This window comes from Schistocerca piceifrons, chromosome X, assembly GCF_021461385.2.
Source record: "Schistocerca piceifrons isolate TAMUIC-IGC-003096 chromosome X, iqSchPice1.1, whole genome shotgun sequence".
Lineage (NCBI taxonomy): Eukaryota > Metazoa > Arthropoda > Insecta > Orthoptera > Acrididae > Schistocerca > Schistocerca piceifrons.
In genome coordinates, this window is record NC_060149.1 from 443,633,250 (window position 1) to 443,659,093 (window position 25,844).

Genomic DNA, 25,844 nt, shown 5'->3' on the forward strand with positions numbered 1-25,844 from the left:
TTATAGTTCACAGCTGTCTCCAATCCCGTAAAAAAAATTGAAGTTAATTTAGTTGGGGAAAATCAGTCGACCTCGTCAAAAGCACACTCACCTACACTGACCAAAGGCAAACCCCGCGCGGTCTACAGCCTACCATTAAAATCTATACTGCATCATTAAATAGTGACCATCATACATATCTGAGGTGAACTGCACATATATCTAAGTTTGAAATAATTGCAGTCATTTTGTAATCCCTCCTTAAAATATCAGTACACTATCAAACAAGCTGTAAGAAAAGTTCATGTAGCATGTCTACGTCCAGTCTCACAACATGACGAACCAGTACGTAAATTATAAATACATATCAAATAGCAAACTGTGGCTGCTCATACACTAGGAAAATTAGGCAAAGATTTGCGAGAATCTTGCTGCTTTCATATTACGTATAACTGGGAAGGCTCTGAAGTACTGGTACATTTGCATATCAGAGCTTAATAAACTCGTCTGTAATTCATTATACAGATGCCTGATTTGAAATGCTGCTTGTTATGGTGTTCACTGACGTCATCAGTTCTCGAATGAGGCATCATATTGTCAGATCACCCAATTGATTTTACACTTATTTACTTCATATTATATCATAATTAAGAACAACTTTAATAATAATCATCGTAGTGTCATGCTTGAAGTTGTCATGAGCTCATCTCATCGCTGCGGTACTTGTTTTTTTTTTTTTTTTTTTTTTTTTTGTATCATCTTTGTAGGTTCTGTAGAACATGTAACATAATTTAGTTGAAAATATGTAATATTTGAAGTATCAGATAAAAAACAAGTAAGTCACTTTATTTTCGTTGTATTATTGTATTTTTGGTACAATTCGATTCAGACCGATCACTGGCATCTATTGAGAGGCTACAACTGAAAAAAAAGCCAAGCAAGTCCAGAGGCATAAGTATTCAAATCTTTGCTGTAAGGGGAAGAACCAGGTAGGTCAATTTTTCAGGAGAAAGGAGCAGGTAAGTAATCCGACCACGGGAGGGCAGAGCAGAAGAATTCTGAGGCAGTCTCTCCTCGAAGTAAATTGGAGGAAAGGAAAACCAAAAAGAAGGTAGGTATCTGCAAATACATGTCAAAAAATATATCATTGCCAAATACAGGAACCATAGAAGTTTCCTTTACGCAGCAACTTTCTATGCGTACATTCATAGTCTACGTTCTTGTAACATGTGAAGTCCTTTCTTATGTTTATCCTGAATGAATCGTGAAAAAGGTAGCAGATGAAGTGATGTCATTCCTTTCCCACTTCATCACTCATGCCCTGGATGAGGATACTGAAGAGCTCAATACAGGGCTTTCTAGGAGGAATGGTTAATATTCAGGGATATGACAGAAACGATCATTCGAAGCAAAATAGTCTGAACATGCGCTCCGAAATGTGTACCTTAAGAGGTATTAGCGCTTGTTTAGTAAGAGGTACGTGCTTCACGTAGATAATACAAGTAAGTGACAAGTGCTCATAGCCCTTACAGTATGCATTTTTGAGCCCACGGTTACTGGACTTTTTTTTTCTGGTCCGTACTATCTCCGCTCAAAGTATGGAAAGCAGAAAGCTTGCAGTAGAAGAGATTGTGTGTATTGTGTATCAAACCGGGTAGCTAGAAACGACGAAGAGGCTTCGTCCCGCCGTAGCCCTCAGTGATTCACAACAGGCCACAGCAGTCCACCCAATCACTTCCGCCCCACACCGAACCCAAGGTTATTGTGCGGTTCGGTCACTATTGTATCCCCCACCCCCTACGGGAACGTATCATACCAGACGAGTGTAACCCCAAACGTTTGCATGGTAGAGTAATTATGGTGTACGCGTACGTGGGAGACAGACAGTGTTTGCGCCGGAATCGCCGACATTGTGTAACTGAGGCGGAATAAGGGGAACCAGGCCGCATTCGCTGAGGTAGATGGAAAACAGCCGTAAAAACCATCCACAGGCCGGCCGGCACACCGGACTTCGACACTAATCCGCCGAGCGGATTCGTGCCGGGGACCGGCATGCCTTGCCACTTTGGAAGCAGCGCGGTAGATCTCGCGGCTAGCCGGGCGGGCTAGAAGAGATTAGCTTCACCGTATAGAAAATGAAGAAGAGCTCGTAGCTCTTAAAGTATGCATTTTAGAGCCCATGTTTACTCGACTTTTTGCTTTGAATGATCGTTCCTGTCGTATTTCTGAATACTGACCATTCCTCCTGAGACATCAAGTATATTTTGTTATTCTTCTGACGTTAAGAAAAAGTCATCACTGTGTTTCCCTTAATTCTTTATGTAACGCTCAATGAAATTAGTGGCTTGAAGAAGATAAGAATTGCATTCTCTGTGCGTGGCCATTCGTACTCAGAGTGCAATAAAAACGTTGTTTTACGGAACGCATTGATGGAAACACTGGAGGATTTCAAAGAAATGATCGAAGCATCCAGCTTTCAGCCGTCTGCTTTGGCTGTCGTCTGTATTTAAGAAATGGAAAACAATGTTAGACTGAAAGTACGCTTAAAAATTCACTTTTAAAATCAACGTATTACGATACGCTGATCAGCCAGAATATTATGTCAATCGACTGCTATCAATATAAACCCGTCCAGGGGATAGCAGCATCACCTGGCCAGGAATGGCTTCTAGTCAGACACACGCACGGTGCATGTAGCATCAGTGAGGGTCCTGTCCGTGTGAAGAATGGGGAAGGTGTGCGACCAATCTGAATTTGACCGAGGGCAGATTGTGATGGCCCAGAGGCTCGGTACGAGCGTTTCGGAAACTGCACGACATCTCGGGCGTTAGAGTAATGCTGTGGTGAGTGCCTTCAACAAGTGGCGAATGCAAAGTGAAACCACGTCCAGACGTGGTGGGGTTGGACGGCCACTCCTAATTAGAGATGTCGGACGTCGTAGTCTGGCCAGACTCGTAAAACAGCACAGGCGGCGAACGGTGGTGTAACAAACATCAGACGTTAATGATGGGCAGGGTACAAGTTTATCTGAACACACAGTACACTGAACACTGCTAATGATCGGCCTCTGCATCTGACGACCCAAGCACGTGCCAATGTTAACACCACGACATCGTCAGCTACGGCTGAAATGGGCACGTGACCATCGGCACTGGACGTCGGCGCAGTGGCAAAGCGTTGCATGATGTGATGCATCACGATACCTTCTTCGTCATGCCGATGGGAGGGCGCGAATCCGTCGTCTTCCAGGGGAACACCTCCTTGACACCTGTACTGCGGGACGGTGACAAGCTGGCGGTGGCTCCATTATGCTCTGGGGAAAATTTCCGTGGGCATCCATCAGCCCAGTGGAGCTGGGGGCGAGACTCCATGATGACCAAGGAGTATCGTACATTGGTTGCAGACCACGTACATCCCTTCATGACAATCTTGTTTTCCGACAGTAGAGGCATTTGTCAGCAAGATTATGCAACATCTCACAAGGCCAGGAGTGTGATGGGGTTGTCCGAGGACCACAGTTGCTAGCTCCAATTGATGTGCTGGCCCCACAACTCGCCAGATCTGAACCCGGTCGAACACATGTAGAGTGTGATTGAACGTGGTATCAGAGCTCACAGCACCCCTCGCCGGAATTTACGGGAATGAGGTGATTCGTCTGTCCAACTGTGGTTTCAACTCTCTCCAGCGACCTACCAACGCCTCATTGCTTCCATGCCACGACACGTCGCCGCTGTTACCCGTGCCAAAGAGGGACAAACTCGCTATTAGGTAGGTGGTCATAAGGTTATGGCTAATCTGTGTAATATCACCTGGATGCAGCCGCACCCATGTCCTGAAATATCAGACAAGCTATGACGGCGGAATGCAAACCGGCGTCATAAAGACACTATGAAAATCTCAACCAGTGGATGTGCTATTTGAACTGCCCGTATCTGCTTATAACTGTACGTTTAACTTCAGAATGCCTTACTTGTCTAGTCCACAATAGCTTTGAACTTCTGTTCGCTGTAACATAGCTTGAACAATTCCATTCTTTATTGTAGAGCTTATACTAATTTACAAACTAAAATATAATGAATTGCAATGCCTGATTAAGTTTTTCTTCCCTGGTGCCGTGAAGTTCTACAGTCAGCCGCCTAACGTCTAAATATGCGTGCTATGCATACCATCGCTGTATTATTATAACCAGAAATTCATTTAATCGTGATTGCTATGGACTTACTGCACCTGTTTCCCTTGGTTTACCTGTTTCTTTCCATTTACAAAATGTCGTTTTACTGAGTTTTGGGAAATTACTTCATTCAGGGAACATTGCAGATGCCAGTAACGCTAGTTCCACAATCGATGCACTCAAGACGTTTAATTTATACAATAAAAAGTTCTGTATATTCTTATATATTGATACAGTCACAGTTCATACATTAAAATCACGTTCTCTCGGGTTTCATAAGAGCTGACTTACCGTTCCTATCCTGTGACTCTTCACTTATCTTTCATTTCAACCACCTTAGCTGCCATTGTATCATCTCCAACCCTTCGATCACGGGCTAACACTACAGCAGCGGGAAAATCTGCATTCAGCAATTAACTTTACAGGCATTCCACACACACACACACATGGCTTGGCCGCTAAGCCTCCGCGATCCGTTAAAATACCTACCACTCCTCTTCCCATAGAATCGACTTCTCGCAAATGTCATTAGCGGTCCTAGCCATAATCATCCTCACCGTCGGAGGCTAAAATGGAAACAAAGTAGCCTTCTTGTCACAGCCTCTCGACCGTGAATGAAAGGAAACGAGGTGAAATCTATAGTGTCTTCCCGGAACATCGGCAGTCGGAGCAGCCTTGCTGACAATGTGATGGATAAGATAGTGACGGATTCCCATTTATCGACTTTGATAAACTGCCTAGGATATGGATTTCAGTACGGAGAATTTTCTTCATTTAGCAGCCACATTATTTGCAGCGCCGAGAATTTCCAGAGCTAATGTTTACTTCCTTAGTCAAAGGAAAAAGTTTGAATCGAAGACTGTGCTGCTTCAGCTAATGTGTGAAGGTGCTATGTTGCGTAAGAGAGACGAGGAGTTAATGATCCACAGTTAAAGATCACATTAGTAACATTTTCTATGCACAGTGGCACTGAGCACTATGGGACTTAACGTCATCAGTCCCCTAGAACCTAGAACTACTTAAACCTAACAAACCTAAGTACATCACACACATCCATGGCCGAGGCAGGATTCGAACCTGCGATCGCAGCGGTCCCGCGGTTCCTGACTGCAGTGCCTAGAACCGCTCAGCCACTCCGGCCGGCTACTGTGAACAAAAAGAAAATAAATTTCATGCAAATCATCGTCAACAGCAGAATTTGTTGGCACGCGAAGTTGAAGGATCGTGAAAAGAAATTCAGCGTAACCTCCTCTGACTTTATTGTGAAATTGCCCGTAAGAAAGACCCTGCAGTTAGTCTCAGTTGGGACCTATAGCATGCATTACGTCTGTGAATGACGTATTAAATGTTATCCCGTTTTCTAATGCACAATGACCTTTATGAACTCATTTTTTACATAAACGATTAGTCTCGTTTCGACAGTTTTCCATTTTCAAGTTATTGTTGTTATGTGTCACAGTACAGTTCTGGGGAGCGTATTGAGATTGTGTCTTCGTTTCCGTACCGTTCAGGCTTGTTGGAATTTTATGGATTGTGTGCACTCCTTTATTTGCTCTTCAATTAGTTTGACAGCACAGTTCACTCCGCTGACACATGTATGTTTATAATATTGTATGATATCAATTATTTCCGTGAAACTCTTTCTTTGATCCTTTTGAAAACAAATTCAAAAGTATTGCATCCAGCTGTCTAACTGTTCCACTTCCTTATGAAAAGAAAATCACTTCGCAGAACCTGAAAATGACGACGTTTTCTTGAAATCCTGTTTGAAAAGAGTGCTTTAGCTATAAAATTTCATGTTCATCACATAATTACACACATTTTTAAAAACAAAATTCACTGAATTAAAATTACTTCATTCACGAATGAAACACTAGCGACGCTTAAAAAATACTGGGTAACGAAGAACATTTCTCGTGTTCGTTTGGCTTCAGTAATTCTAGTTCGTAGTTTCGTAAAATAGCAACAGTGTATTCGTGGTTATTGTTTTATGCATCCTAAGCCACTGTTGTTGTATACATCGAAATAAACAGCAACTAGTTGCATAAAAGAAGTTTAATTTCTTAATCAGTTTCGGGCACTTAGTGCTCTTCTTCTGAGGGTCATACCTATAGCATTGTTTTACTAGCGTCAACAATAAGAGGCATGCAGCAAAATGCCGTGGTCATGTGGTTCATAGTATTTCTTTTTTTCCCTTACAAGCACTATGAACAGAATTAAGAAATTAAATTTCTTTTAAGGCAACTGGTTGCTGTTTATTTCGATATAATCGTGGTTATGTATTTCCCTGGTGCAGCTTGCTCTTTCAGTTTGACTTGATGTTTATTATTTCATAACGATAAGCATTGCGACCCTCGCTATATTAGCTGAAGCGTTTTTCTAGCATCGCAATTACACATACCATTACAATTTGAGGAATTCATTTAGAGCGCTATTCTGTGACGCTCGTGTTAATTATCAAAAAGAGATAATAGCGACTGTATGCTGACTATCAGTCTATTGCTTCCTTACGAATATCGAAGAGTGTCTGTCTGTTTCAACAATATCGATTTGCCGTGTATCTCGTGTTACAGGCAGTCAGTAAGACGTCTCCGATACCGTCAGTGTATATAGGAGTTAAATTGCTAGAACTTGAGGTAACAGCATACACAGTTGCAATGCCATACAGGGCGCAGTACTTAATAAATCCATTATCCTGACTGTAGATCGCTGTGGTACCATGCCATACCCATCATTTTACAGTAATTAGTCAGGAGCAGAAAGTTAGTTCAGCTCTGCGGCAGCCTACCACAGGAGACTCAGAGCCGACCTTCCGCTGGCGTCTCATATTCTACGTATCGACCTGACAGCCTCATCGGCAGTGGCTGTCGCTCGACTGTCATCACTCTGATGACACGCCTGCCCCGTGAGCGCGGCGCTAGCCAATCTGTATGCATGACGACTGCTCTAGCGTAAGTGTGTGTCACGTGGCGTGTCGAACAGCGCTTCAGATTCTCCTCATCTCTGTTCCATATTTCACGTCCATACGAGAACATATCTCCGAATTTATGGGGATCCCGGAATGGAACTTTCCAGCACTTGAAAAGGCAGATTACATAACGAGTAAGAAGGGAGTAATGTAATTAGGAATCCATGCGTCACAGGTGTGTCTTCCGTAAAAGTTTTATCAACTCAGAGCCGCTAATTATAGTAAAATAATCACGCTTCTGGTTTCAGCACGTTGTTTCGATGGAGAGCGGATTAGTGAAGATTTGCACTAACACATGGGCCATATTTTTTTTAAGAACTAATTGAGAATTAATTGCCTTAAATCAAAAGTACGAATATATTGAAACTCCGTGGTTTACAATAATTAAAATCACTTATCATGTTTCCATTTCATATGTTTTGGCGTCAACATTGACCGACTCATGTCTAAAGTGGTAGCTCTCAGGTAGAACTCAGTACCAGCCGTCTGTGTAGGGCTCGTAAAGAGAGTAAAAATTGTTTGAGCTAAAAATACGAAATCCTTCATCTGAAAGATGTCATGTTGGGTTTTGTGTAATCGACAGACGATAAATGTATTTAATGTAAGATGTATATACTCTACTTCTACATTTACATCAGTACTTCGGCAGCCACCGGACGGTATGTGGTGCAGGGTACTTTTGGTACTACAAATGAATCCCCCTTCCTATTCAATTCGCGAATGCAGTGTGGGAATAACCACCGTCGGTAAGTCTCTCTGTTAGTTCTAATTTCTCGAATTTTTTCATGTTGGCTATTTCGCGAGATGTATGTGGGAGGAAGTAACATGTTGTCCGACTCTTCCCTGAAAGCACTCTCCCGTAATTTCAGTAGTAAGCCTCTCCGTGATGCGTAGCGCTCCTATTGTAGAATTTTTAGAGCATATCTGTAGCGCTCTTGCGCCGACTAGATGATTCCTTGACGAACCGCGAAGCTCTTCGTTGGATCTTCTGTATCTCTTCTGACAGTCCTACCTCATGAGGGTCCCAGACTGATGAACAATACTCAAGAATAGTCGAACAAACGTCTTGTAAGCCTTTGGGGTTGAATTATATTTCCTGAAGATTCTTCCTACGAATCCCAGTCTAGCAGCATCTTCTTCTTCTTCTATTTGTTTTATGTGTTCATTCCACTTTAGGTCGCTCTGAATAGTTACTAAAAGATATTTTACGGTAGATATTGTTTGCAGAAGTTTGTCATTGACAGTGTAGTTGTACTACAGTGATTCGATTTTTAACACCATAGTGAGAACCTGGTTCCTTGGATTTTGATAGTTCCTCCAATGTTCCTGAGACCGAGAAGAAGAGATTTTTACGTGAATTACATGAGTATAGCTGTATCAGATTAAACCATCTTAACAAATTGTGCTTTCCAACGCTTCAATTTAAGAAGTTAATCTGCGAACCTGTTTGTAATACCAAATGCGATTTTAGATGAAAATTATTGGGAAGTTACAAATACCAACAAAAACAATCTTTATAATCCTTTAAAACAGTAATTTAAGACAGATGAGCTCCAATTATGAAAACACATAAATAGGCTTCATTTTCTAGACACTCACCCTGTCATTATAAATCACAATTTTATCAAAGAGCTGATTGTTTCACTGGCACTATCTGAAAGCTAATTAGTGTGTATTACATTATTTGCTGCTGAGATGTGTAGTACGTGGTTAATGAACTTGCGTTTACCTTCGTCCTGCATCGTATGCGGCATTCATCCGGTCAAAAAGGGAATGCGCAAAGCAGTGGAAACCACAGACTAACGTGGAATCCGAATCCTGCGATCCTGGCATACTTGTCATACACAAAGCAAGTTTCCGCGAACCAGAGGCAGATCGAACGACTTCCTATGTTTGTTGTCCCTGGGTGGATCAGAGTCAGGAAAGAGCTTTGTAGTGCTCTAGCAATTGTTGTCGATAAAGCCAGTGAACTGAAACTATAATGAATCTACAAAATATTTGCATATATCTGTCGATGGTGCAAAGTATTTCCCGCCACCGTAATGACACTTGTGATTCTTCTGCCAACTAAGTCCATGATACTCAGAGAATGTGTTTCGAAACTGTTGCGAGGAACTATTCCTCTGTTTCTTCCACTGAAACTGCGCATAGCTATCTGCACGAAGTCGCATACAGCTAAGCATACTCCGCATCTTGCCTAGAATTTAACGTTATATTTGTTCCAAAGCAGTTTCATTGTAGGTTTGCTGATAAAAATTGCCATTTTCTTTTTACAGAAGAAATTAGGAATATATCAGTCTTATGCGAAAAAGGTTACGCAAAGCAGTGTAGGAACCAGAGATGGCCTTCCAGGATTTCAGCCTCCAATATAGGCCCTACTTTGGCTTGCCTGGAAATTAGTAATGTAGCACGCTGTGCTATCTAAGAATACACTGTATGTGTTGATAGTGAGCCGAAGTCAGTGGCAAGTGAAACTGAGCAACATGACGGTTATTTTGCTGAATGATTTGTACACGTTTCTTGCTATCCTTACTAATAAAGTTATGAGACTGTTCTATACTTAAGGAACATCAAATTTATTGAAAAATTACACTGCCACACTGAAACAAACAATAACTGGTTCTGTGTTTCTGCAGGTAAGAGACATAACATACGGAAAATTGTCCTTCCATTTGGGAGTATCACTTGTGGAAAACATTAATCAAAAATTTTGAACCACTTATGGAATATACGGTTGTGTACTTAGACTAAGTAGTTATGTATTTCATTAGTTTCGTAACTGCACTAAAGGCTCGTGTATCTCATTTATTAAGTTCATAAAAATTTCGCGAATATTCGTTTAAAACTGCTTTAAGAGACTAGGAATTTTTTCTGTAAGCTATAGATACGACGAGAAACTATTTGTAGATTAGAAGCCATGGATATCTAGTGCAGCTGTAGACAACAATAACTCGATGAAGAACAAAATGTTATGATCACTGTATACATCATTTTATGATTTATACGTAATTATTAAATCTCTTTAAAGGCCGCCTCCACTCATAAAATATTTTCCGTAGATCTGCCATGTCTTCAGTGAGAGACTAATTGAAAATCATTTAGGTATTCGATGGTCATTATCACTGCCGTTATCCACTAGACGCCAAACCCAATATCCAAGACGTGTTTCACGGACAACCTACTAAGAGCAGTGAATGTCACTACGAATGTTTGTAGCACAGTAGTAGATCAAATATGACTTAAGAAACTGCATGATTTAGCGTGCAATCATCCACGACCAGCTGCGCTCCACCCGCCCCCCAACAACGCGCGGCAGTGCCGCTCTACCGCTGCTCCACCGCCCCAATACTGCCGTTTCGTGGGATTATTAAAACGTGCGAAACTCAAATTTATTTCTAGCTACTTCTCAATTAAAAATTCGCGTTACACGTGGACGAGAGTACACGAAACATTAATCTGACTGCATTTGTTAGACAGACTTTAAAAACTGCCTGCTCTTCTTATGCTGCCAATGCTCTGCACAGCTTACACTGTTTATTCCAGTTACGTTGGCTACATACGTTGTCGAATATTCTCGTAATATACCCATGGAATCCTGAAAAGGGCGTAAATGAACTTCATGTTTGGTATGTTGCCCTACGTTATCTTAACACTGTCCCGACATTGGCAGCAGTCATCTCAAAAACGGGAGACGCGTCACAGGTTACTTTCTATCCTTGGAGCAGTCTTGTAGAGAATCAGCTCTTTCCGATAATCTCTTCAACAGTGACTAGGGTGGGGGGGGGGGGGGGGCTTCGCCTTTGGTATGATGTTCAGTGTGTAATAAACTAGAACTTACTGCTTCGCATGGTTTTTCTGTGATTCACATTCCTTCTTTTCACTTGTCCTCTGCAGCTTACTTGTATGTGAAACACGTTTATTTTCTTTATTTGGCTGATTTTGCCATGAGTTCTTCAGTCTCATGGTATGCTTCAAATGAAAAAGGAAAGCCATTTCTCGGGATAAATGTACTGAGATTTGAATACTTCAGATAAGGCACGCCTTCTAAATGACTTTACATATTTAAAGATGGAAGATAAATTTAAGAAAAGCTCCTGCACAACGGTTAATTTCAGCTAGTGCCACTTTGTAAGCTAATCGTAGAGCCGTTTCTACATTTGGTTGGTGGTTGATTTGGGGGAGGAAACCAAACAGCGAGGTCATCGGTCCGATTGGGTTAGGGGGGATGAGGAAGGAAGTCGACCGTGCCATTTCAAAGGAACCACGCCGGCATCTGCCTGAAGCGATTTAGGGAAATCACGGGAAACCTAAATCAGGATGGCCGGACGCGAGTTTGAACGGGCGTCCTTCCGAATGGTCTATATTTCAGCTCATGAGTTGGCGCATTAGCTGATGGCGCATTAGCTGATACCAATAAGCACCTCGAACTCCCACATAAAGAAGAGCTTCAAACTTATTATTACTTTACAAATGAGTTAGAGCTTTAAATATTTGACGTAAAATGTGTAAACGAGAAAAAATTTGGAAAAGGTTTGAAATTATGCTTAAGTTTTTTTGAAAGTCGCTAAGTGCTTTCATTATGGAACACTAGAAGAATACAGTCTGGGTAATTTTCTGCCCATTTTAAGCTGAAACAAGTTTCCCACGCATCTCAATGTCTATAACGTCATGTGGTGTACAATGATAGAATTGTGTACGTACATTCAGTGATATATGTAGACACTGTCTGCAAACAGTGTTGTTTATAGAGTCGGTTGTAAGAAAGTCATGAATTAAAACGACATGCCTAATGCTGAAGTTCGACTGCATGAACAGCGAATATGTAGTATATCTTTTCATAATTTCGCGGGCGTTGTCAGCGAGAAAAATATTCTAAATGGTTTGAAATTATGTGTAAAGCTTGTTGGAAGTCGTTAAGTGCTCTCATTCTGAAATACTGTATGAATAAACTCTGGGTATTTGCGCGCCGTCAGTTATTCTGGCTCAAGACAAACGCTCAGTTTGTAACTGTGATTATTGTCTGATTGCGTTAAACTTTGATTATAATGGTACACCTCTTAATGAAGAGATTAAGACACGACTTCAGAATTTTAAATTCAGTCAATAACTACGCGATGAAGTAGTATAAAAAGAAAATTAAGTTTATGTTGTTGCTCGAAGCCTATGGATAAGCAACCCGCAACTGGTAATAGGCCCCGGGATAATAGCTTAGCATGCAGATGAGTCAATAAATTCTTTCGGTTAAGATCAGTGCGTTAACTCTTTAGTCTGATAAATTCGAAGGTGACTGAGGATTAAAATTCATATTCAGGGGTCGCATTGTGATTCCTCTACACTTCATGCTTGAAGGTATCGAGAGAGTCATAAACTGCAAATGATCTGAGACAATCTAACCTATATTTTTAAGTGTACAAGAATGTTGTCAATTACAGAGTGGTACGGAAATTTTCTTAACAATGTAGGTTCGAATTTGTATCCACACTTTTATTTAGCAAGTCTTGGCAGTCTACAAAATCATAAGATCCGAGATTCACTGTCACCGTTCCCTCGAGCGCAACATTGTTAGTTCGTCCCTGCGTGCTACGAAAATAACTGAAATGTTGTTACCGCTGTGCATTAAACCGAACATCTGTCCAACGGAAAAATTGTTTAAATAACTGCAGAATGTAACATATGGAATTCCGGAGACGATTCTCACCGCTACCTGCCTCCATGCATGTAAGAATACGCAGATCGAAGGCTTAGAAAATGTGGCGAGCTTGCAGGAACACTGGACAATGAATCACGCGGCAGTGAGTTCGGGAATTAACCAGCTTACTACATTCACGAACAGTTCGGGAAAGGTTATTCCCTAAATCATCTACATGGTACCAGATTTCACATCGACACGAGCGCGTAGAAATGTGTTTAAACCCGATATTCATTGATTGCTAGATGTAGAGAGTTAGGATGAACGTAGCGTAAGAAGGCCCAATAGTTTCACACGAAATCTGAACGCAGCAAAACAGAAACCCCGTGTAATTTCAGCAGATTGTTGTGGCAAGATGCTAAAAATGAAAGTACCATTTCGCATCGGCTCAGGAGATAGTAACTGTGGTCTCATTTACTCTCCGTCATTCACTGTACAGTAGTTTGCGGAATATGCACGGACCAGTCACATTAACGTGATCATCACCGATGTTCGACACCAGCGTGCAATAATCACTCACAGACCACAGGTGGCAGCACTAGCATTGGAGGGTATGTAAGGCGTGTCGGGGGACACGCGGAAACAATGGAGTCGTTGTCTTAATGCGGAAACGGAGCAACGTATCTGACGTCTAAAAGGTCATGGTCATTGGCTTCCGGGCCAATCGTGGAAACATTTCCCAAATGGTTAAGTCTGTAAATTGTTCGCGTGCCGCCATGGTTAAAATACACCAAGCACGTCAAAACGGCGCTATCCAAAACTGGCGCCGAAGCAACTGTGGAGCAGCATGAGCTATAGATGGCAGGGGTACACGACGGCTGCAGAGATGTGTACGGGCGAATAGACGCGCGACTGTTGACCAGCTGACTGCCCAGATGAACTGAGGGGCTATCAACGGTGTCGCCTCAACGACCGTTCAGCCAGAGTTGCTGCTTATTGGCCTTCGCAGCAGGCTGACCGCAGTTCAGTGGCAACGAACGCAATTGGAAAAATGGTTCAAATGGTTCTGAGCACTATGGGACTTAACTTCTGAGGTCATCAGTCCCCTAGAACTTAGAATTACTTAAGGCCCGCCGGGTTGGCCGTGCGGTGTAACGCACGGCTTTCCTGGCGGCAAGGAGCGCCTGGTCCCCGACACGAATCCGCCAGGCGGATTTATGTCGAAGTCCGGTGAACCGGCCAGTCAGTGGATCGTTTTTAGGCGGTTTTCTATCTACCTCGGCGAATGCAGGCTGGTTCTCCTTATTCCACCTCAGTTACACGATGTCGGCGATTGCTGCGCAAACAAGTTCTCCACGTACGCGTACACCACCAAAACTCTACCACGCAAACATAGGGGTACACTCGTCTGGTGTGAGACGTTCCCTGGGGGGTCCACCGGGGGCCGAACCGCACAATAATCCTGGGTTCGGTGTGGGGCGGTAGAGGGGTTAAGTGGACTATGGTAGTCGTCGTGGGGTTGTGGACCACTGCGGATGCGGCGGGGACGGAGCCCCTCCGTCGTTTCTAGGTCCCCGGTTAACATACAATACAATACAATAGAACTACTTAAACCTAACTAACCTAAGGACATCACACACATCCATGCCCGAGGCAGGATTCGAACCTGCGACAGTAGCGGTCGCGCGGTTCCAGACTTAAGCGCCTAGAACCGCTCGGCCACACCATCCGGCCGCAATTGGACGTTCACTATGCGGCGACAGGTGGTATTTTCAGATGAATCACGTTTTATTCTGCATCGAACAGGTGGCGTAGGCGGCGTGAAGCTTCTGAAAGTAACCACCCTGCAACAGTCGTCGGAAGCTCCCAGTTCGGAAGGCATTCCCTGGGTGATCTCGCTATTCTGGAAGGCGCAATGAATCAACAGAAGTGCGAGCTATCCTTGGGGACCATGCCCACCACTACACGCAGTTTTCTTACTCGGTATGATGGCATCTATCAACAGGACCACGCAACATGTCACACAGCGCGCAGTATATGTGCGTGGTTCTAAAAGCACCACGGTGAGTTTACCGTACTCCATCGGGCCACAAAACTACCCGCATTTAACCCCAATCGACAACATGTGGGACACCCTCGATCGGGCTGTTCGCTACAAGGATTCTCAACCGAGAAACATAGTGCTGCTGGCTACGGCACTGAAGTCACCATGATTCGGCATCCCTGCCGGTACCTTCCAGAACCTCATTGACTCATTTCCTGCACTTCTCGCAGCGGTCCGCGCTGCAAAAGGTGATTATTCAATCTTCAGACTGGTGGTCGCATTAATGTGACTGGATAGTTTATATGTCAGTTTGGATGTAACACGGTGAATTTACAGATTGTGTTTAAGACGCTGTATTCATATTCGGGAGAGTACCGTTTCGGTTCCCTGTCTGGTATCTTGATTCAGGTTTTCTATTGTTTGCCCGAATGATTTCATGTCGTTCTCTCGACGAAGCCATGGCCTATTTCTTTCCTCCAACTCTACCGAACTCTTTACCAACGAAACGTTTACCTTGACCGTTTCTTCTCTATTCGGCAGTGTAAGTCAAATTAGTAAGCAGCTTACACACGTATCACTGACGAGCAACGACCACTACTGTAACCCAAAAGTGTGTAAGCGCCCTTTTCGAAAGAACACATAACGAAATTTATCACATCTATAGACGTTCGATGAACAAACTTGGCATTAAGAGTGCAGCCATACGACACAACTGCAATAAAACTATTTAAATTCTTGACTGGCGGTGCTGTACCATTTGGAGCTGAATTATAAGAGCTCCTTCGAACTCGTTTGAATCATGGTATACTCGCATACATCTCAGTACCCACTTACTGCCATGTATTCTAATCGTTTTACAACGACGTAAATGTATATGGAAATCTTTCCTCCGAAAAGATAAAGCGATCAGTACTATAACTGAGAGTTATTTTCGGAAAAATTTCACATGGACTCTACCATATCTTCTCAGCTTGTTTCGGACATCCTGTTATGCGTCATTTCTTCGTGAAGTCTGCCTTGTCTTAAAAATCTGTGATAGTACTCAGAGGAATGGAATTTTTACAACGTCACGGAAAGGATAAGTAACTGTCTTATATTGATAACTCTAAATTTGTCTATAGAAATATTTTTTATCTGGTTTGGAAATTGTGTAGGCTATAAAAACACATTATACGTATTTCATTATCATTCAGCATGTCTTTTTACTTTATACGCACAATACGCGAACTTAGTCGCAATTTAGAGAAAGATACATTATGTCCTGCAGTATCTGTTGTAGCAGACATATTCCATTCAGTATATACTACAGTAAGTTTGAAGAGAAATTTTAAAACATTCACTAGTTGCATCTATAACCATCCAACAATTTTCTCCAATATCTGTAACAGATTAATGCGTGTTGTAATGTATGTAAAACAGCTCCATATTATAAAATGACAAACGGATAATTATTTTTATTTAAGTGATGAATAAGGCTGCGCTGCAACAACCCCTGTAGAGCGATTTTTTTTAATTATTCGTACATTAAACATGACTTGAGACAAAAGTAGCAGCGTATGCAATTTTTGTTTTTCGTTCGTTAATGAAAATTTATTCTGAAGCTGGCACAGGAAAATTTCATTAATGAAAATATCTCTGAGATATTCGATAAGAAATAAATTAAATTTCCAATTCTGACGCCTGGGAACATACATGGAACTCTTTCCTACAGACAAGATTAATTAAAATATCCGTCGAAAAAAGATGAATGGAAGAGATCAAAACATGAAATTGGCCGTGCACATACGTGAATCCAGTTTCAGGATTTAATCATATAGCACAATGTATACGGCGAAACGAATAGCTTTTAGAATAGTACACACTCTTCAGGCAACAGAAAAATTACAGATACGTTATGTTTGCGAAATTCTATAGATAGCCTGAGTCTTGTGGCTTTCCACTGAAAAATGAGGAATTGCTTTGTATGACATCTGAAATTGGTACCAGATACAGCTTATTAATTTAAACCACATCAAATTATACACTAGCAGCACTTTCTTGATTCAAAAACGGGCTAAGAATTTGAGAAATGTAAATTATAATTACAGACGTAAAGAGGAAAAATAACGAAAATATTAATTTGGTTGGTTTATAGATAAATGTCAATAAAATGACACTGGAAGCTAACCGTTACTAGTATAACAGATGACATCAGCACTGTGTGCTTGTGTTTGGAAGTTTATCATGCTTGTAGGTATACTAATCATCGAAAATATTATCCTCACTATGAGCCGTTGGTATGAACATAATATGATCACCTGCAGGAGGCGGGAAGCGATTCAAAGAGTATACAGCAGGGACCGGCTGTCCGGAACAATTATTGTTTCAACACAGTGTGCAAGCACTGGAAAAATGCACCTAATTATGCAATTTTGACAAGGAGATGGACCGTTGTCCACTAGTGAATATCACAGAAACAGAGAACCAATTCAGATTTTAACTTGTTGTCATTTTAAGTATCTTTCGAGAGAGGACACATAGTAGTCATCCAGTAGTAAATGACACGACATTTACCGTAGAATTGTAGATCCTTCATTTGATTCCTTGGAAGTGAGAAGACATTATAAACGATTAGCTGTTGCTCAACGAACAGCATAGTGGAGTGCTGGGGAACGGCAAGTGTCTTGGTGTATTCTTTCTTTTTCCTAAATTGTTGCAAATAAGGTTCAATGACAGATGACCCGCAAATTAGTTCTTATTGATTCAACTGATGTTATTTAAGATATCAGTGGGTGCAGAAAGAGCATATTGGAAGTATATAATAAAAGATCTGCCTAACTATATGAGTCTCTTTTCTTGCTAGATTATGTCGTTGGTCGTATCTAGACACCTCTTTACATCAGATCTCTCGCTCAACACGTGCTACTGCATTACACTATGGGCGACATTTATCTATCAACCCCTGGAATACTTTGTCACAGAAATTACCATGAAAGGTGTTGAAAACTTCAGCATTATTACCCCTCATTTCATTACTGATGCCTTCCAATCGAACACGGCAGTTTACTGCAGGACATCCTTGCCTCTCAGCAGGTCAGAATCCATGCTTCAGCGGTTTTATGAACACGCTGATGAATTCCAGTTCACGTTCTGACCGATAAACTCGCCAACTATCTTTCTTCTCGACCATATTAGGAATTCATCAATCGACAGGTGAAGCTGCGACTTTCTCATTGTCTGCAGACACTGTGTGACCTGTATGTGGACATCCGTTGCCATCTACCCCCTCGGTCCTCGCAACAGCTTATAAAATCCACGTCACTAGGAAATGTACAGTATACGTAAAGTCCCGAGCGAGTGGAAAAAAGCACAGGTGACGCCTGTGTATAAGAAGGGTAGAAGGACAGATCCTCAAAATTACAGACCAATATCGTTAACGTCGGTTTGTTGCAGGATTCTTGAACATATTCTCAGTTCGAATATAATGAATTTCCTTGAGACAAAGAAGTTGCTGTCCATGCATAAGCACGGCTTTAGAAAGCATCGCTCTTGCGAAACGCAACTCGCCCTTTTTTCACATGATATCTTGCGAACCATGGAGGAAGGGTATCAGACGGATGCCATATTCCTTGACTTCCGGAAAGCGTTTGACGCGGTGCCCCACTGCAGATTCCTAATTAAGGTACGAGCATATGGGTTTGGTTCCCAAATATGTGAGTGGCTCGAAGACTTCTTAAGTAATAGAACCCAGTACGTTGTCCTCGATGGTGGGTGTTCATCTTGAGTGCCCCAGGGAAGTGTGGTAGGTCCGCTGTTGTTTTCTATCTACATAAATGATCTTTTGGATAGGGTAGATAGCAATGTGCGGCTGTTTGCTGATGATGCTGTGTTGTACGGGAAGGTGTCGTCGTTGAGTGACTGTAAGAGGATACAAGATGACTTGGACAGGATTTGTGATTGATGTAAAGAATGGCAGATAACTCTAAATATAGATAAATGTAAATTAGTGCACATGAGTAGGAAAAAGAATCCCGTAATGTTTGAACACTCCATTAGTAGTGTAGCGCTTGACACAGTCACGTCGATTAAATGTTTGGGCGTAACATTGCAGAGCGATATGAAGTGGGACAAGCATGTAATGGCAGTTGTGGGGAAGGCGGATTGTCGTCTTCGGTTCATTGGAAGAATTTTGGGAAGATGTGGTTCATCTGTAAAGGAGACCGCTTTAAAACACTAATACGACCTATTCTTGAGTACTGCTCAAGCGTTTGGGATCCCTATCAGGTCAGATTGTGGGAGGACATAGAACTTATTCAGAGGCGGGCTGCCAGATTTGTTACTGGTAGGTTTCATCATCACGCGAGTGTTACGGAAATGCTGCAGAACTCGGGTTGGAGTCTCTAGAGGAAAGGAGGCGTTCTTTTCGTGAATCGCTACTGATGAAATTTAGAGAACCAGCATTTGAGGCTGACTGCAGTACAATTTTAATGCCGCCAACTTACATTTCGAGGGAAGACCACAAAGATAAGATAAGAGAGATTAGGGCTCGTACAGAGGCATATAGGCAGTCATTTTTCCCTCGTTCTGTTTGGGAGTGGAACAGGGAGAGAAGATGCTAGTTGTGGTACGAGGTACCCTCCGTCACGCACCGTATGGTGGATTGCGGAGTGTGCATGTAGATGTAAATGTAGATGTAGGCCTATACGGCGAAATCTTTTGTGGTTACTCATCGTAGTCCATAGACATCAGTAACATAGCTGAAACTCCGCAGCTGAACTTCAGTAACGAATAAGAGGAGAAACTACGACAATCCTGGAACTTACATTTCGGGAAATCTGACTCTGCTAGTATTGCTTGTGTTAACATCTATTGATTCAAACAAATTTTTCTCTTTTTGGCAAGTAATACTTCATCTATGACTCTGCCTGTCACACAGTACTCTGGTAATGAAAAAGTAACACCATTAAACAAGTGATTAAGACATGCTTTACTTTCACAGGACACTACGGGAGGGTAGTCAATGTGATGATCAAATGCGCTGCGGTCTGGACAAACAATGAACTGCGTTTCCAGCTGTGGAATGTTGCTAGTAGCAGCCAGATTGGCGTGACATACAGAGCTCCACCGGAGTCTGCAACATTGCTAGCACGCCGCCAAAGCGTGGATGTAAACTGTTTGTGCAATTTACGGAATTCGAGATAGGGCTTATTGTGCGTCTGCGGGAGGTTGAGTAGTGATACCGTAGTACTGCGCTACACATGGATCGAGAGGTCTCTATAGTGCTTCAATGTTGCCCACAGATGTCAGCAGAAGGTACAGATGTCCGTCAGCCTGGGCCCGGACCGCGGCGACGTAAGTATGTACGCCAAGACCGTCGCATCTTACGAAGCACCGTGTCAGGCCGTACAGAACAGACACCACTCAGATTTAAACGTTCCTGAAAAAGGAGGTAACGAGTTTTTTGTTGCACAAATACCTTACGAACCGATTAAGGCAACCGCTCATGAGAAACGGTAAATCCGGGATCGAGTCCCGGTACAAATTTCCAACTTTCGTCATTGCTTTGCCACAATACCCTATGTGGTTAGCCGTTACGATTTCCCACACATCCTTTCCCTTTCTCTCCTCTTTCTACATTTCAGGTTTACACGAATGTGCTTTTTCATCATGAAAATGCACGACCACATGTACCCTCTGCCACTATACTCAGAATCTGCCCCACTAAGAATGTTTGGAACTGGATGAAACTGTATCATGTTCGGTCTGCAAGATCAACGGGAAATCTGGCCCAGTTAAGGTACAAGGTGAAAACTGCATGGCAGTTCATTCCTTAAGACTACATTCGCCACCTCTACAACCGTTTCCATAGAAGATTTGAAGCCTTTATTGCTGCAAAAGAAGGATATACAGGGTAATAGAACTGAAATTTCGCACGCCGTTCCGACTGTAGTCAGATGCGTATGTCTCTTTTGGTGTGATAGTTTGTTTTATACGTCCTCAACAGTGAGTCGATATGATTCCTCTCTTCTGGATCGACGAGTTCAAGGGGCTGTTTTTTCGTTTTCCGGTAGTGTAGCTGTCTATTACACGGCGTTTTTTCTTCAGCGACTTGTGCTTCTGGATCATTATAATCGCTAAAACAGCTAGATCGATTGTATAGAAGTGTAGGATTTTACACTCAAATGATATTTATGGGTGTTAGAACAGACATACCTCAGTATTTTAAAATCATTATTATTTGGTTTTAGCCATAACTTCACAGATGCTAACAGCGAAAATTATTGATTCCTGTTAATATTTTTTTCCATTTCATGTTTTATAGATGGGTTTAGTAATAACCTACAATGCTTTCTATAAATTCTCTAGTGAGTGTGATACATTGCCGCATATTTCTTAGTATGAGAGCTATATTGGAAAATTCAGATATGAATAATTTTGTTGAAGCATTGGCAACCCAACCATAATTTTCCTTTTTAAGAGATGTTATTATTTTTTAGTTTCACATGGAGTAATTGGACCAACGCAATACTAATAAGATGTTTTTAATGCTTTTGTCAGATGTCTTGCAATTATTTTACTTTTTAACTGTGTGCACCGATATTAACTATTATTTGAAAGAAGCGATCCCCCAAAAATGTTCACACGTCCATGCTGTTGAACATCACTTCGTCGGCTTCTGTCTGTTCTGTGGCAAATTTCCCAGTTTCCCATTAAACCACGAGCCATGTGGTTATAATTTTATTCCGAGAATTGTTAATTTTGGACATGACGGACAAATATTTGTATTTCTTATCGCTCATCTTTAGGTGAAAATGTATTTCTTAAAATGTGAAAGCAGATGTAGATGATGGTTTCTTTAGCCGTTTGTAAAATTATTTTTTCTTTCTGCATGATACTTTGATTTCCATTGTTATTTATGGATTTTGTATTATTGTATGTGAGACACATTTCAGATTTAATTGAGAAGCAATTATTAAATATATATAGAATTAAACAAGATATCTATAAAATTCATTATTGACATCCAGTCATTACATAAATTTATCCCACTGATATTCTACATCCTCTACCTAAAATTGACAATTACTCTGCCTCCTTATTAACAACTGATTGTAAGCAATTATACCGTCTGTTATGGGTAATTGACCATTTTTGACTGACGACCTATACACAATAAGTCCAATTTTATCATGATTTCAAATTTTTGTGTTCGCAAGATTAATTTATTTGGAGGCTACTTGGTACCTATACGAAACCAGTGAATGACACATTACCTACAGTAAGTCAATAGAGGAAAATAATGGCTCATTCAGTACACTTCATGTCAATCTAAAGTATTTTCCTACAAACATGGACCAACCGAAGTCAATTGGTTCGTATTGTTGAAAGAACCTCATATAAAATGCGTCCACGCTGTTGACACACTGTCTTTGTATGTACATGTATACGGGTGTGTGATCCGACGCAACAGGGAGAGAGAGAGGGAGAGAGAGAGAGCTCCTTTAGAGTGAAACGCCGATTCGTTTCCATGTATTTGGAAATACAGTTGATTTCTTATCATTCTGGATTTATATGATCCGCTAACTAATGGATTGTCTTTCATCGGATGTTCAATACCCGTCCAGGTTCCCTGATTTAGGTTTTCCTGTGGTTTCCTTAAATCGATTAAGGCGAATGCCAAGATGGTTCCTATCCGTGCTTGTGCTCCGCCTCTAATTACGTCGTCGACGACGGGATGTTAAACGGCAACCTGCCGTTCCTTCGAATCACATCCAGGGCTCCTACAATTTAATTTCACAAAATAGTGTACAGATCCCACTCAGATGCACACACGTGCTAAAATATGGTCCTGAAAATGCTCCAAACTTTTATAATGTTAGTCACGCTGGAACAAAAATGGGTCTGCCACTTTCCTGTAGCCCTTACCACGATGAAAGTAGCAGAACTGCACACGCTCGACAATATGTCGTTTTTGCGCAACCAGGCCTATGAATACCTCTCTAGAGGACACCATGCGTGTGAAGCCAAGAAAGTGGCAAAGTGATAAAGGAACTGGACTCCCGTTCTGGATGAATAGAGGCCAAATTTTTCTGCTGCTATCCTTATTTAGATTTTTCAGGATTTTTTTTCCAGCGGATGTGAGGTAAATATCGGAATGATTCCTAAAAGATGTGAATATCAAATTTACTTCTGCATTCTTTTTTCATCCGAGCTTCATTAACCATCTCTAAAGATGTCGACGCTGAGAGGAACACAGCTCTAATTTTCCTTCCACATTACAAAAATATGGTGGTCTCGTGATAGTTTTAGTTGATGAGTAGAAATTCTAACTGCCTTACTGAACAGAATTATATTTCTAGAGATATTTCAAGACAAAGGGGATAATTTTAACCAACAAAACTATTAAATAATTACTATCGGAAGATGGCTACTATTTTTAGAAACTGGATTGCTAGAATAAGTAGTGTCTCTAGTCCCTCATCTAGTGAAGCTGTGCCTTAAAATCAGCAAACTCATGACTCGCTAATCAATTTCGTAACGCTGTCTGGCTTCCAGAATAAAAAAGAATAGCGTGTAGTATACACTTATAATAAATCGCGCAACTAGCAATTGGTAGGCATAGCTTGTCTAACTCACCATCAAATATCGTGAAAGTCACTCGTAAAATCCGATCAAAACTATAGAGGGTGCAAGTGATCATTCTACACGATGCAGTGAGATCCTGACCCTCGATTGTGATCACCATGATTTAAAATAAAAGTGACTAACAAATAAAAATGCCTCTCAAAATCATCTTAACAGTGATGCATCTTGAAACATTGCATTTCTATGAACTTTCACGAAAAGCTGAAGGGTTCTGTACCTTGTTGTGTGCAAATTATTTCGTTAAGACATGAACAAACACATTGTAGGAAAATACGCTACTGCAACTCCGCATCCAGGAACAAGTGTCAAAACTTGCATTTACACATGAAATTTGGATGTGCGGACAACTGGATATTTATTACTATTAACACGAGAAAAAAAGAACACGAACTGAGTTATTTAATTAAGTGCACTATTTGTAACCAATGAATAGACAAGAGAAGACTGTAACAGGTGTGCACAAGATAGTGACAGACAAGGAAATCACCATAAATACAAGCCGGCCGAGGTGGCCGAGCGGTTCTAGGCGCTACAGTCTGGAACCGCGCGACCGCTACGGTCGCAGGTTCAAATCCTGCCTCGGGCATGGATGTGTGTGATGTCCTTAGGTTAATTAGGTTTAGGTAGTTCTAAGTTATAGTGGACTGATGACCTCAGAAGGTAAGTCCCATAGTGCTCAGAGCCATTTGAACCATTTTGAACCATAAATACATATAAATATGCAGTAAATGATGTAGGACAGAGGAAATGAGTAATATCAAAGTTAAATTAAATGTCTGTATTGCCTTCAAATCAAACAACAGTGGACGCAAGCCACGTAAAATTCACAATACTCGTGAGATAAAAGCAATCACAAATATTTAAGTTTTATATACACAATTCCCACCAAAGCATAGAAAAATCTTAAGTGCAAGAGAGAATGACGGAATTGAATGCATAACACCTCGGACTGAAGGACTACAAGATTCAGTAAGCAGCTTCCAGATTACGCAAAGCGTATACATCCTGAGCCTATGTAACACCTCTCCCCTAAATATAAGTTTACTTACTTAATTCGTCTCAAGTTTAGCACGCGAAAGGATTTCAAAATAAACCTGGCGATACGAATACCACACGAATGAGGTGACTGAAAACCTTGCTTATTACTAATCATGGCAAATAACTTAAATGATGTCATCAAATCTTCGAAATGCCACAGATCATCGCTCGATGCCCCGGAACAAAAGTGTTTTTAACTTACTCTCAAGAATGATCAAAACTAACCGTCGGGCTGGAAGCTTGCGGAACTTGCAAAGGTAAACACGCTACGTTCCAGTGTCTCGGAGAGACACCACTCAACAGTCTACACTACATATCGATGATATGCGACAGTTTGCAAAGACCAGATTTCGAATTATAGAATATAACACTGTGGCATAAATTGAAAGTGTCGCTTAAGACAGAACTTTCACCATGAAATAAAATTGTCACTTAATCTGAAACTCTGGACTCTAAATATTTCGTGGCAATGCAAATAGTTTGTATTTCCAGCGTTGCATTTCATCATTGTAGAGCAATGTTGGGTTTTATGTACGGCATAAGTTATACATCCAAAATATGTCCACGGAAGTGGCTTATTTATTTTTTATTATTGTTGTTATTATTCTCTTCTTGTTTCGTATAGTCTACTAAGGACCACGACAATCAACTACTCTGTTTCGCGCAGGGTTTGATGCAGGCCCGGTAGAGGCGCATCCTATGGGTGTATTGACCCTTTTCTCCTTTGCCCAGAGAGTACCTGTCTTCTTTCTAGGTGGTTTGTCTTGGAACTTCATTACTTGAACATTCTTATGAGAGGTGTCCGGTCTTTTAAGTCTCTTTCTGTACTTCCCAGTTTCTGCAGATCTTTTATGATTTCCGTCTACCATGGCGAAATGGTCTTCCTCTTTCGCCAGTATGCGAGAAGCTGTCTGGTCATCCTGATGCGATGTATACTGTAGACATGTCCATTATTATTTAATTAGAGGGATGGAAGAAATTAGCTGTTACCAAGAACCTATTTATATCATCCGCCTTTCAGAGAGAGCAAATATTTTCCAAAGTTCCATAAAAAAGCCTACCGAAAACTTTAATCTTTAGGCTCTTTCACTAATAACGCCTTCACAATCTGATATTAAGAACGTTAGCAGGAGGTCATATTGTACAGATTTTAAAACTTTTTTCGCGTTCCCAAGTCTTGCCTTACAATGAAAATTATTTTTAAATCAATTAACACGCACAAATGCGTTTTCTATTATCTTTTACAATGGAGTTTTGAAGTTATTTTACTGAAGGTAAAATTATCCCCTTTTCATAAATTGCGATAGTTATTGGTGAGAAATTTTCGTGCTAGCAAAAATATGTTCTATATATTTACAGTGGGCGGTGTTTGGTACCGGATACAGTGCAA